Below are 12,964 nucleotides of genomic sequence, written 5' to 3'. Positions count from 1 at the left end.
TGTTAAGAAAGGAAAGGCTTCTGTGTAGTTGTCAAAGATATAGCTGCCAAAACAACACCAAAATATCTCTTCATCTTTAGCTGCTTTGAGTCATCAACCACCGAACCTGCGTCACAGCCAATACATCGCAGTATTAAGTTGACTGTTTTCCTGTTAACTAGAAAAATCTGATGCTATCTTTTTAGCAGGACCACATCGTGTGTGTGCCACTCTTTTTTTCAAGGTAAAACCATTATCTGAAAAACCATTGATCTCCCACTATAACGGTTTGATAATGTTGAGGTAACAAAAAAGGGACAGTTTGAGGAAAAGGTGGTGGTTGGGTTAAAATAATTAATTGTTAGGTTACAGAGCGATGGTGGTCAAGGTTATCAGAACAGTGAGTGAAAGTGACTAAAAGAAACAGGAAACAGGAAGTGCCCCTAAATGTCAAATCTTTGTTTACCCATCCTACAGAACGATCTCCTTCCTGTTTGAACTCTTCTTGTCACACTACTTCATTCTGTCGGCAGAGAGAAGACAGCAACCGCTTGTCACTTTCATAAGACAGTCTTCTTGTTTAATGTAATCCAGTGTGACACAAAAGAGCTGAGATACCTCTACAAGATAACATTGTTTATCAGATGATGTTTTACGCTGTGCTAGCGCTGTGGCTATATGGACAGTGATGTCAGCCTGTTGGGGGTTCCAACACTAACAGGATAGTTTCCGTAAAAGTTGGAACAAGTTTGTGCAAACACACTTGTTAGAAACTGCTTCTAATTCTGATCCTTTTATCTAGCATCATCATCAGTTAAATACTTTCCCATCTTTTGGATGGGAAAAAGTTAGCATGCTAATAAGTAAACCTGTGTAGCTAACATTAGAATGTAACCATAGTACTCATTAGCTGTGTTTACACGCACACGTTTTTGTCATTCTGTTTACATGGGGTGTGATCCTTTATGGTCTGGTGTTTACATGCACCGACGCATTTACTCAGAATAACTCTGGACATGCGCACAGGATGCATTCGGTTCAACGCGTTTTATATCAGCTCGAGATGGAGATCTATCATCTGCTCAGCGCAGTAGTTGCCATTCAATAATATTAAGCTCCGAGGTTTTCCAGTTTAACTTGGATGCCGTCATCTTATGAAGCGTAACATTTATATCAAGACGGAGGGCATGTGCAGAAGAACACAGTCCTGACGTAATGAGCTCAAATCGTCTACATGCTACAATTTTTCATCTGATCGGTTTATAAAAAGGTTTAAACCACTCCTCTGCAACCGATTGAAATTTCAATCTATTTTTTGGCCTTTTTATTCTGACTGAGGTGTTTAAATTGAGCATTTTTATTCGGTTTGGGCTTTTAAACTGATCATAATCTGAATTTTCGGCTCCATGTAAACCCTGCTATTGTGAGCATGTTCGCATGCTAGCATGTTAGTATTAGCTCAAACTGCTGTGCCTAATCCTGAACCTGCTTACATCTCTATAGACTCTAGTTTAGCTTGTGCGGACAGCCCAAACAAACAGTAACCTCTGCGCTATGATTGTGATCAAATCACCATGTTTAATGATGAAAGACGTCTGCAGAAATGTACTGAAACAGGTTCATGTCAACACAGAAGTAAGAGGATTGCCTTCTTAACTTTACATGTCAGAAAAGGCTTACAGCATTGTTTTGCCGCCTCTTTGGTGCCCTCCTGTTGTAGACGATGACCTCAAACCACAGCGTCTGAGTTTGGCTGGAGACCTGTGTTGTATGGGGCTCATCATGATGTCCCCGGGGTCCTGTGTTCACTGACAATGCAAGAGACAGCTTAGCTATTTCTGAAGTGAATAGAAGAAAGGGAGGTTTGAAATGCAGTTTGATTGGTGGATGTTTTAATGAGTATAACAGTAGTAGGCGATAAGATAAAGGCTGATTTCAACATAATGACCCAGGGAAACATTTACATCATGAAAAACCTTCATCAGAACATATACCCTCAACAATGTCTCCTCAGTGTGTCATAATAAGAAGATAATAAGCTAAAAGATAATTATCTGCTCCTGTTGCTCGTCTGTCTCCATGTTTCTCTCTTTCTCCTCGTGTCCTGTCATCTCACTGCTGTCGATTGTGTAACAGACAAAAATAAAAGATTGATCCACTCTGGAGAATATTTTTTTAAATGCTTTATTTTCTTAGTGTGTACGGAGGGGGAAAGGTAGAGATAAAGGTGTTCTAGCAAATTCAAAGCATCGGCTAACTCAGAAGGAGAGAGAGAGCGATCGAGAGACAGAGCGCTGGATGTGGAGGAGGAGAGGGAGGAGGAGGAGGAGGAGGGGGGGGTTGTCTTTGATCTCAGCACATGTCTGCTTTGCTGTTTTCCTTCAAGGCTTCCTGGTAAGTTTCAGTAGACACCAGCGGGTCCACTCTTGGGGATCGGACGCTAATGGATCAGTTAAAGGGGCCTATGCTTTATGGCCCGGGCTAAGTGTTATCAGCTGGGGTTAAAGACACTGACCACGGAGCAGATAGCTGCTCCTCTGGGGGATTACAGTAGACCCTTTGCCAAAGCGAGGAGGCAATTGAGGGAAAGTGGAGCTCATTCTTTGTTTTCTTTTGATTCATTTATCTCACTTGTATTTTCTCTCTTTCTTCGTCCTTTCTCTCCATTTTCTCGTTCTCTCCACAGACACACATCAGGGAATACTTCTCCAAAGCTACACGAACGCTGGTTGAAACCATTTGTCAGTCGCGAAAAGACAGAAAGCTGACGATGGATTCCAGAGGTTGAGGTGACCCCTTTCATACGACAGTTTATCCGTGAGACCTGTCAGGGCCGACCGCTTCAAATAGGACGCAGGGCCCGTCAGATAAGCATCACAAAGACAGAGACATACCTCCTAAAGTGATCGCTCTGCGTCTGTGTTTTTGTTTAACGAGCGGGCCGAGGGCTTGGATTGACAGCTCATAGGCTCCCTCTAATTGAATGTGATAGATTCAGTCATTAAGTTAATTGGCAGCTGGTTCTGATCAGGACCTGTCACACTCACTCACAGATTTTATGGCATCATTTCTGTAGTCAATGAGGAAAGTCGGTCTCACAGTGAATACCAGGTCTGTGAGAACGCACCGGAGCTTTCAGCAGCAACTTTTCAACACGTCATGCGAACATGTGTTGTTAAAATGTGTTGCTACTGTCGCAAAGGCAACACGGATCAGTGGGCCAGGTACACAGTTTTGTTAACTTTGTGTTAGTTTTGCAAATCCGTTCTTTCAGTGAAAAGTAAACTGTCAGTCTTGTTTCCTTTTTTCACATGAAAAGTAGGAAAAGGGTACAAAACCTTTAGTAGCATCCCTCGCACAACACATATATTAATATCTCTCTGACTGTGAACAAACTCCACAAAACAGAGAACAAAAAAGTGATTTTTCTTACTAACAAAGGGCACTTGTCAGTGTTTCTGTGTTCCTCCTTGTAAAGCAACCTTGGGTCCCATGAAAGGCGCTATAAAAATTAGAGTTATATTTATTATTATTATTATAAAGTCTGATATAACTCATTTCTTTAAAAGATAAGGTACATTTTTACTGATCCCTATTGGGGGAAAGTCACTATAAAGTCATTGTCCTTCATGCCACAGACCTTTGTTGTCATCTAAGATCATTAAAAACAAATCATTGAGCAACACTGTTCCACTGGGCGACATCTTGCTGTCATTGTGATGAACATGGGCACTGTAGTTTTTTTAGTGAATCAGACAATTGTTCTATTCTACTAAAAATACTCTTAAATCACCCACGGTGTATTCATCCGCAGCAGAAAATAGTCCCGATTAATAAACTATTTACTCCAGATTGACTAACTTTTAATAAACACTACAGCACCCAGCTGTCTTGGGGAATAGCTGGACTTTCATAATAAATGAAACTATTTATTTGTGAGCTATTATATATATATATATATATATATATATATATATATATGTGTGTCTCTCGTAGAGCTGAGTGGCCCTGGCTGGGTTTGAAAGTCAGAGAGCAGAGAAATGTATGGTTGATATTGATTTGATGACAACAACAAGAATAACCTTTAAATAACACCTTAATAAGGAATTATAATTCTGGCAAAGCTGTCATTCTTCAATATAAATCAAAAGGGTGAGCATATCTAGGGGATGATTAAAAAAAATGATTGTATATGAAACTGAATTCTTGGTAGATCAGATGTAAATACGAGGTGTTGACAGTGAATTCCAAATGTTGTCAGGAGTAACAGAGACTCTGGAAAAAGATGTTGCTGTTGAACCATTTCAGAGTAACTTCTCACTGTAAGTCCCATTCACTCCCGTTTCTGTTGGAGACATGTTTCTCAAAACTTTGTAAATAAAAGCAGAAATGCAGCTCTAGTAGGATGTGAGAATAATATCTACAGTATGTAGCAGACCTCTAAGATAAAATAGTAAAAGTAACATATGACTTTTAAAGGGGCCATATCTATTAAATGGATATTCTCATATTTTGCATTGGTTTCACATTTTTGGGTGTTTATTGTTCACAGTGAAAAAGTGAAAACTGCATAATTCCGTGTTTTTCCAGAATCACATTTTTAAAAAGGTCGCCTCTGAAATGGGCCGTTCAGAACAGCTGCAGGTTTCTATGTAGAACCTTGCTTTAGCTGAAATCGACCAATCGTCATTCACCGTCATTCACCTCAGGCTGCCTTCTTGCTCTAGCTTGTAGTCAAGTCGTCAAGATTTCAACTTAGGATTCAGATACCTCCTGGCGATTCTGGCTCGTACATATGAGGCCAAATAACCGATCCTAGAGTAGCCGTGCTTTCTACAACTTTGGAGTGACAGTGCAGTGTGGATCACACACACGTGGGGGAGGGGCTATGTGGCCACTGTCAGCCAATCGTGGCACAGGTTTAACCTTTGAATGGCAAAACGGCTTGTTCGTTTCAGGAGGAAGGAGAGGCTCACAAAAATAACTAAATTAAAATATGTCTTCAATTTTAAAAACGAAACAAACTATACCAACGTGATTCTAAAATACATTTGAGTAAATTTGATTGCATTGCTAAAATATGGCTCGTTTAAAGGTAACTTTTTTCAGCGCCAGTCTCACTTAAAATACATCTGAGAGTTCAATGACTTCCTCTCACCACCATCTCTTTCGTCAAACTGTCAATCAGAAAATGTTGCTGTCCGAACCTGAGAAGTTCCTCTTTGACGACCAGAACATGTGAGTCACGTGAAAGAGGGGACCTGTCGTAAAATAGCCAATAACACGTGTTTCAAATTGGCCATTGGTTATAGATTGGTTTACAAGGCTGGCTGCTTATCGGCCCAGTGGCGTTTCCCCGTGTTGATAAAGCACCAGGGAGTTGTGGGTCAATTAGTTTGCCACAGCAGAAGTTCCTGCAGACGGCCAATTAAACCTCTGGGCCTGTATTCATGGAGCACGTTCTTCCTGTTGAAGGCTCACGCAGTTATTCTGAGCCCCCGGCAGCTCCTCTCTCTGCCTTATAGTAGGTCCAGAGCTATTATGAGGACGCTCTGGGAGATCTCCATAGTTAGCTGAAATTACCTTACAAAACTTGTGTTTCTGATTGTTTCTGATGCGATGATTAGGTTCCCTATTTTGCGCTTAAATCTGTATGCGCAAAGATAAACACAACATGTAAAGAAATAAACACAATCAAAGGGGGTGAAAAGGAGTTCATGTGTTCAAAGCAGCAGTGAGCGCGGGATGATTGGACCGTAGGCCCGAGTGGTACCGAGTGCAGACAAAAGACGGCGGGAGATGATTGCAGGGAATCAATTTTCCATTCTGCTCGGTCTGACTTTGTCACAATAGCCTCAGAGAGCAAACCTATCCTCTGCAGGAGGAGGGTAAACTTTTATCTGTTCTCCTCTCTCTGCGTTACAAAAAGGCAAAAAAGGCGCTCGCTGTCAGAAGCTTTTATTGTGAAGTCTTTTGTTCACGTTAGGGCTGCAAATTGTTGTTTTTCTGATGTGACGCTAACGGAGCAGAACAGTAAACACTGGGCCATTGTGGGATGTCGGCCGAGGTTTGGAGATCACCAGATTTTTCTCTTTGAAGGCGAGGAAGAACACAGCTGAGTCATAGACATGTGTGTGCGTGTGTGTGATAGAGAGAGAGTGTGTGTGTGTGTGTGTCGGAAGAAGTTTAAAAATGACTTCAAATCTCTTTAATGATCGTCTAACTGATAAAAGACTACAAATAAAGACACACACATGTACCTGTGATGTTTATAATTTATACACTCTTTACAAACATCATCCCCACACTCATCCACTTTGCTGAAAGTGTAAAAACATTAAAGATGAAGCTCATAATTAGATCTGATTTAATCGCACACACCTGAGAGCAGCCTGATCTGTGTGTCCGTCTGTGTGCCGGAGGCCTCAAATAAAACAGACTTGGTTCCTGGGATCACTATCCTCCTCGCGGCGAGGACAACATGCATAACCACTTATGATCACTTATAACAAGTCTGCAGACACGGCGAGCATCAGCTGACGCACGCCGACAGGCACAAGGAGCGGCACCCCAGGAGAAGCTCCCTTTAAAGGCCAATTACCACGTGGAGCCGGTGTCGTTTCAAAGGCCAACAGTAGAAGATGTTGGCCCCTGATAAGGGACACATGTGTTTCATCACATTAATTTGAAGCAGGGTTTCCTGAAAAAGAAACAAGCCCGCAGCGAAATGACAAAACAAACAGATTTAAGGACATAACAACTGTATTTGTAATGGGAACGTTTTTCATGGTGCGTGGAAATTGCTTTTCGTGGGGCATATTCCTTTCTGAAAAAGTCATAGTTCAGCCCAGCGTGGTGAATGTGAGTGAGTGTATCTGTTTTCTTACTGGACATCATTCTGTCTTGGAGAGCGCACCATGACGAGAGCTTTCCAAACCTTCCCAAATCTGATTACAGGTCTGCAAAAACCTCAAACAATGCCGTGGCAAGCATGTCACTTACAGTCACAAGCCAAAGTCCTTCTCTGATTTTTTCTCTCTCTCCCTTCTCCTCTCTTCTCTTTCTTTTCATCCCTCTGATCTGCAGTTAAGAATAAAGACATTAGTCATGTGTTTTAAGAGGAAACACGCAGAACAAATTTACAGTTTAGAAAAAACTGCGCAGCATGGAGGGAAAAGATAAATCTTCATTTGTGTGTACTGTAAACAAACAGCTGCACATAGTGGCTTCAATTTGAGGAGAGTAAGTGTTCAGCAGTTACATCATCTTTGGTGTTTGGATGCAGAAATAAAAGCGCAGTTATTAAATCATATAAGGGAAGAAAATGAGGTAAAGAATGAAGAGAAATGTAGCGTCGACGCCGTCTAACCCTCTTTTATCTGTAACATAAGAAACGTTTCTGTATCATTGCTCCCGGCCTTTTCCCATGATCCTTTAGGATGTATTTAGCATTTACAATTTCTCATTTACGGGGATATTATTACCTCTCTGGCACAGCGCCCCGTTTTCTGAATCCCTCCCTTTAATGTTAAATCATGTGGACATTAAAGTCTTTCCTTGACTTACAAGACATGACATCTCTGGAAACATACAACCCGGGTCAAAGATGGAGCTCGTTAAAGGATTGCACACGACCACAAATTCACGGAGAGAGAAAAAAAAGGGGGGATGAAGAGAAAAAAAATGTTTAGTTAACTCAGACTTCAGTCGTCGAGGGGAAGCTGGGCTTTGTGACCGGCCGCTGGAGATGAGAGACAAAGACGGTTCTGTGCAGACGGCTCAATAAGGCTCCCCTGTCGTTCTCAGTTTATCACGGGAAAATTGTGTTTGTTATCGACGGTGGCTTTTAACAAGCACCGCAAGCAGCGAGGGGATATGACTGTAAGGAGATAAAACCTCAAAATAATGCACGCTATACTTTCCTCCCTCTGATCTTAAATTAAGAGCACGTTTTTAAAAAAGGTCAGACATGATTAAAAGCTGCTGTTCCCCCTGTTTTCAGTGGCACAGAACTGATGCAATATTGGCTCTTTTCTCATTTTGTATCATCCCTGTTCCCCTCATCTTTTAGGTATTTATGCAGCACTTTTTATTATCGCTGAACACATAATCTAAAACACACTCAATAGACATCATCCAGCCATTGATTCTCACCTACAGAGTACAAAGACATCCCAAATTGACTTGTTTAGCCTTCACAGCGTCCACATCCAACTTTCAGCCAGGCATAACTTCAGCTAACTGTTTGTCTCATTAACTGCAGTTTGTATCTCATTAAACCAGGCCGGGGGGACGCTTAATGACCCCACAGACGGGCTAATTACAGAGGTAATATCATGATCTTTAATTAGACTTTACTAGCGGAGTTATTTTAAAGTCTGGTTTTTCCGTAGAGATCCGACAGCCGAGGCTACATCTCCACAAGACAAGTTTACACATCCCATAACTGCTCAATAATCCCATTTGCTTTAATTGGAGCTCTTTTTTTTCCCCCTCGCTGCTAAAATGCCCAACATCATGATGCAATTTGGGTTTTTTAATCACCGTTTTAGCAGTTACAGCGCGGCTGTCCGATTTCCTGCTACAAAAGTGTGTAGCGCCATTAGCGTGAGTAATTCCACACAGCAGGCCTCCAGTTGTGCGTGTGATCGGAGGAGACGAAAACAACAAGCGTCACGATGGAAAACCTGAGCTAACGTCCTCCATTGTCCCACCTTGTTGTGGTCGTTTTGTGTAGACATTATGGGGCAGGAATACCCGCAGATGTAATCCCTCATGAGTGTGCTTCTGCGGGGTCACACTGAACATCAGGTGTGTTTAGTGTTATATTGTCTTTTTAAACATGTGACAGTCCCACAAGGTTTCCTAAATGGGTCTGGAGGAGTGCTGGAAAGTTGCAAGGTCAGCAGTGAGTCATGGAGTTGTCGGCAGACCTCTTGGGAGTGTGGTGCAGCGCTGGGATACTTTGCTACTGTGTCATTGTTACATTAAGAGAGGCCAAGGTCGACCTTTTTAAGTGCGCTCCACAAAGAATCCCCTCTTCTCCCAGCGCCGGCCTGCACGTCGCTTTGTGGACAACCACGCACTTTCAGTGAAGTGTATTTTTACACACTCCCAGCTCCATATGCCCGACAACATGGAGGGTAACCTCGCGGCTTTGGCTCGCTCCACCTTTCAGCCCAACGCAGAAGTCAAACAAGCAAAGCGGCGCAACGGGTCAGATATTGAAAACGCTGCACTTACAGAGTGAAAAGCAAAACAGAGAAAGTTCTTGTCCTGTTTAAAAGTCAGCCTTGTATAAACGCAGCCAGGGCCGGGGTGATATCTGATAAAATAGATCAAAATTACATTATTGGCTTTTATAGCCCACTGAAAACATAGCCCAAAGGTATGCTATTTGGCAGAGAGCAGCTCGTAATATGTCGAAGAATTGTTACCATCTGGCATGACTGCAGGGAATGCTTCTCTCTTAAAAACCTCAAAGTCCAAATGATACAAGTAAAACGCAGCGTTCATAACCAGGTTGGCTTTTTATGGACGCCTGTCCACATTGATTTGGCTCCACGCTGTCTTGAAGATAACTCATGCTATTTAGAAGTATTACTTTTTCCTTCTGAAAGGGGGTTTCACCTTTTCTCTCTGACTCAACGGCGTCCAAATGCAGCATTATTTCTGAAGCGTGATGACTCATGCCTGGAGCAGGAGTTGTTCTTTGTGAAATGTGTCGTTTTGGTTCTAAAAAACAACCTTTCAGTTTCAGCGAGTCTTAGATATAAGGAAGCAAACACACAAAGAAGAACACGCAAACGCACGATATACAACCCCTCTGTCTGTTATCCCCTGACATTTTAACCCCTGCTTTTCGGAGCTACACCCTTCTAATCGCACTCCTGTACACAGTTTCGGCCCCCATTACCTTATTATGAGATTACAATGTCAGTGTGCTCAGAATTGTCACAATTACAGTAAGTGGTGGAGTAATTTTCTGCATTAAATGGGCTCTTTGTGTGCTATGTTGCTGTATGTTTCCGCGGCCTGTCATAGGTTGAAAGAGGGCCGTCTGGCGTCAGGAGGCTCTCATGTGTTCGATAAGGTGAGCAGGTACTCAGATGAATGTGTGTGCGTGTAAGAGTGTTATGAGCATGTAAAAGAAGGGTTACATATTCATATTAGGAAACACTAACAGGCTGCCATGGAGCAGGAATCCCAGTGTGTGTGTGTGTGTGTGTGTGTGTGTGTGTGTGTGCGCGCTGAGGCCTGTGGCATATGAAACATGAGTCCCTGTTTAGCAGTGTGAACCGTGGGGGGGTGAGGGAAGGGGGGAGGCTGTTTTCTCAATGCCTCCTTGACCTGTCACTATTGATGATGTGTGTGTGTGTGTGGATCTGTGCGTGTGTGCATGCGAGTGTATGAGAATCCTACAGACATCTACAGGGGGACAGCCACCCCCTCGCCCTCCTCCCCCGCTGCTGATATCCTCTCATGCCCCCCCCTCCCCCCTCTACTGGCGCCCCGGTATGAGAGAGAAAGCTGTTGTTAATAAAAAGTTTTCAAAGAATGGGATGAAAAGGGAGGTGAAATTGAGCGGCCCTGGCCGTATTATTTCTTCTCCGTATGGGAGCTGGCCTCTCGCGGTCTCTCCGACGCTCTCGGACCAGGAGGGGGTCGCTGGCTCGGTGACCAATACTGCCCCGGGGCCAAAGCAAATGATTTGCCTCTCTGAGGCTTCAAAGGGGAGCAATTACACTTAAGTAACCAAATGAAAAGATAGCCCAGCTTGGCAGCAGTTTGGGGGAAACAGTGGAGGCCTTTGAGGGAAGAGGCACCACACCTCAGGAGTAATATGTAACAGCTCGCATCACACACAAAGAAAAGAGAGAAGAAGAAAATAAACAACAGAATATTCAGCCACTGAACTGAGAAAAAAAGGTGCTGAAACCTTCCCAAACCAAAACAACAACATCATTTAGAGCGGTTCACCGACGCAGCCGACAGCTTTTAAAGCAATTGTGGCTGTACAGAAATACAGACCCGACCAGCGGCCACTCTGGCCGGCTCGTAACATAAACACAAACTGTATGTTTGCAACATTATATCAGGCACATTTAAGAGAAATCAGATACAATGTTTGTTTTCTTGTCAGATGTCCTGCATTGTATTTGCCTTGATTTGTTTTTGTTGGTTGATTACTTGACATCAGCCTCAGAAGCTCTGTTTGCTTCTGTGATGCTTGTGTGTGTTTGTTTGTGGATCTGGTAATTACTGTAGACACCGACTTCAAACGGAACATCTTGCATCCAGTCGAGCTCGAGGAGATGCTGCTAAAACAAGCCATAAATCTCCTGCGCGCTGAATCGAGCTGCGTGTGGAGCACAATGACCAACATTAATTGCAATCTTGAGCTGCATGAATCGCGGCTCTGTGAGTGGCACACATGAAGTCAGCCTCTCCGCGCCGATAAAAGACTTGAAAAAGGCCCTATTGAGTGAAGTGGAGACTGGGAGTTTGGTAGGGGAGCTCACCTGTGGAGAGGAGTCTATAGCTGCATAGACGGCCCAACAGCTGCCAGGGTTGTAAGTCTAGGCACCTAGCGGAGCCGCAGAATGGGAAATGCACGGTGCTCTTTCAATGCACTGCCACTTAGTAACAGAAGGCATGTGCCAAACTTGCAGAATGAGAATGAAAACTCCCCCTTCGGAGTTCACTAAATATCAGCAGCGACTCTCTTTTTATCCCCTCCCCTCCTCTCCCCCTCCTCTCTTCTTCTTTTCTCCCTCTCCTTTAGTCTATTATAATTCCTCCATAAAAGAACAATGGCTGACTGAAAGACCCCCAAACCACAGAGATATACCAACAATCGGCGGGGAGAAGGGGGGACTGAGCTGAAGTGTGGAAGCCATCAATTACTGAGGGCCTAAAGTTAACATCCCAGCAGGATATGTGCATTAGAATGCAGATATAGGCCGGCTATGGGCAGCAGATGCCGAGCGGAGCGGTCAAAAGAGCACCCAGAGCTCGTGAGAGGACATATGCAATGTGGGAGAAAGTCTCCTCGCCGCTCTCGCCTCGTAATCTACAGAAGAATAGAAAAGTAAATTGAATGATGATTGTAGAAGCAGCTAAAAAGAACCATTGTGTGAAACCGACTGGAATTATGGGTTTGAAATGTGACAAACAACTGACATCTCACACAATGGGTGCCAGGACACATGGCTCAATAAATCTCACACATCAGCAGTGAGATGCTCGTGGATCTGGGGTTTTGTTTCAGCAACAAGTGGCCCCCGTCCGCTCGAGCAGGGTCCCAAACGCACCGTGATTCCTCGGCATGCACTGCCCTAACAGGATTTTCCCCTCGCACCACATCTCTCTATTCTGGCCGCTCAGCAAGACTCGGCCCTCTGGGCTTCCTCGCGCCGCTAATTTACACTAGCCTGCAGGCTACCTTCACAGTGAGAACAGTGCAATTGTATTTTCAGGCTCATTAAGCAATAGCACAAAAAAAGGGGGAGGTCTTACCCCCCATCTACTTTCCCGTCCACGCTCTGTTCAGCGGCAGAGAAAGGGCAGGACACAGGAGATAAAAGGTGGGATAAAGAAATGGAGCAACGTGCTAAATTAAAGTTGTGAGGCTCTCTCAGGTTGTTTGTGTTTACTCCATCAGTTGGTTCAGGACGAGGAGGAGGAGGAGGAGGAGAAGGAGGAGAAGGAGGAGAAGGAGGGGGGTCCGCACAGTCGCTGCTCCCGATCTTCTGAGAACCAATCCGGCTGCTCGGTAGCAGCCCCATTCAGGATCCAGCCATGCTTGTTTATTTGAAAGAGACCCCGCTTTTCTAACTTCCCACCCTCTCCATTGTTCCTCCTCTCACAGGGAGGACTTTGAAATTGTAATCTCAGGATATTCAAACACACACATTTGTTCTGACCTCTGGTGCCTGCAATAACATTATTACTGTCAGACAGGCAGGCAGTGCCAGGCTGGAGC

Source organism: Semicossyphus pulcher, unplaced genomic scaffold, assembly GCF_022749685.1.
Source record: "Semicossyphus pulcher isolate SPU_LCO1_2020_fin unplaced genomic scaffold, fSemPul1.0.p SCAF_17, whole genome shotgun sequence".
Taxonomy (NCBI): domain Eukaryota; kingdom Metazoa; phylum Chordata; class Actinopteri; order Labriformes; family Labridae; genus Semicossyphus; species Semicossyphus pulcher.
Note: the sequence above shows the minus strand (reverse complement) of the source record.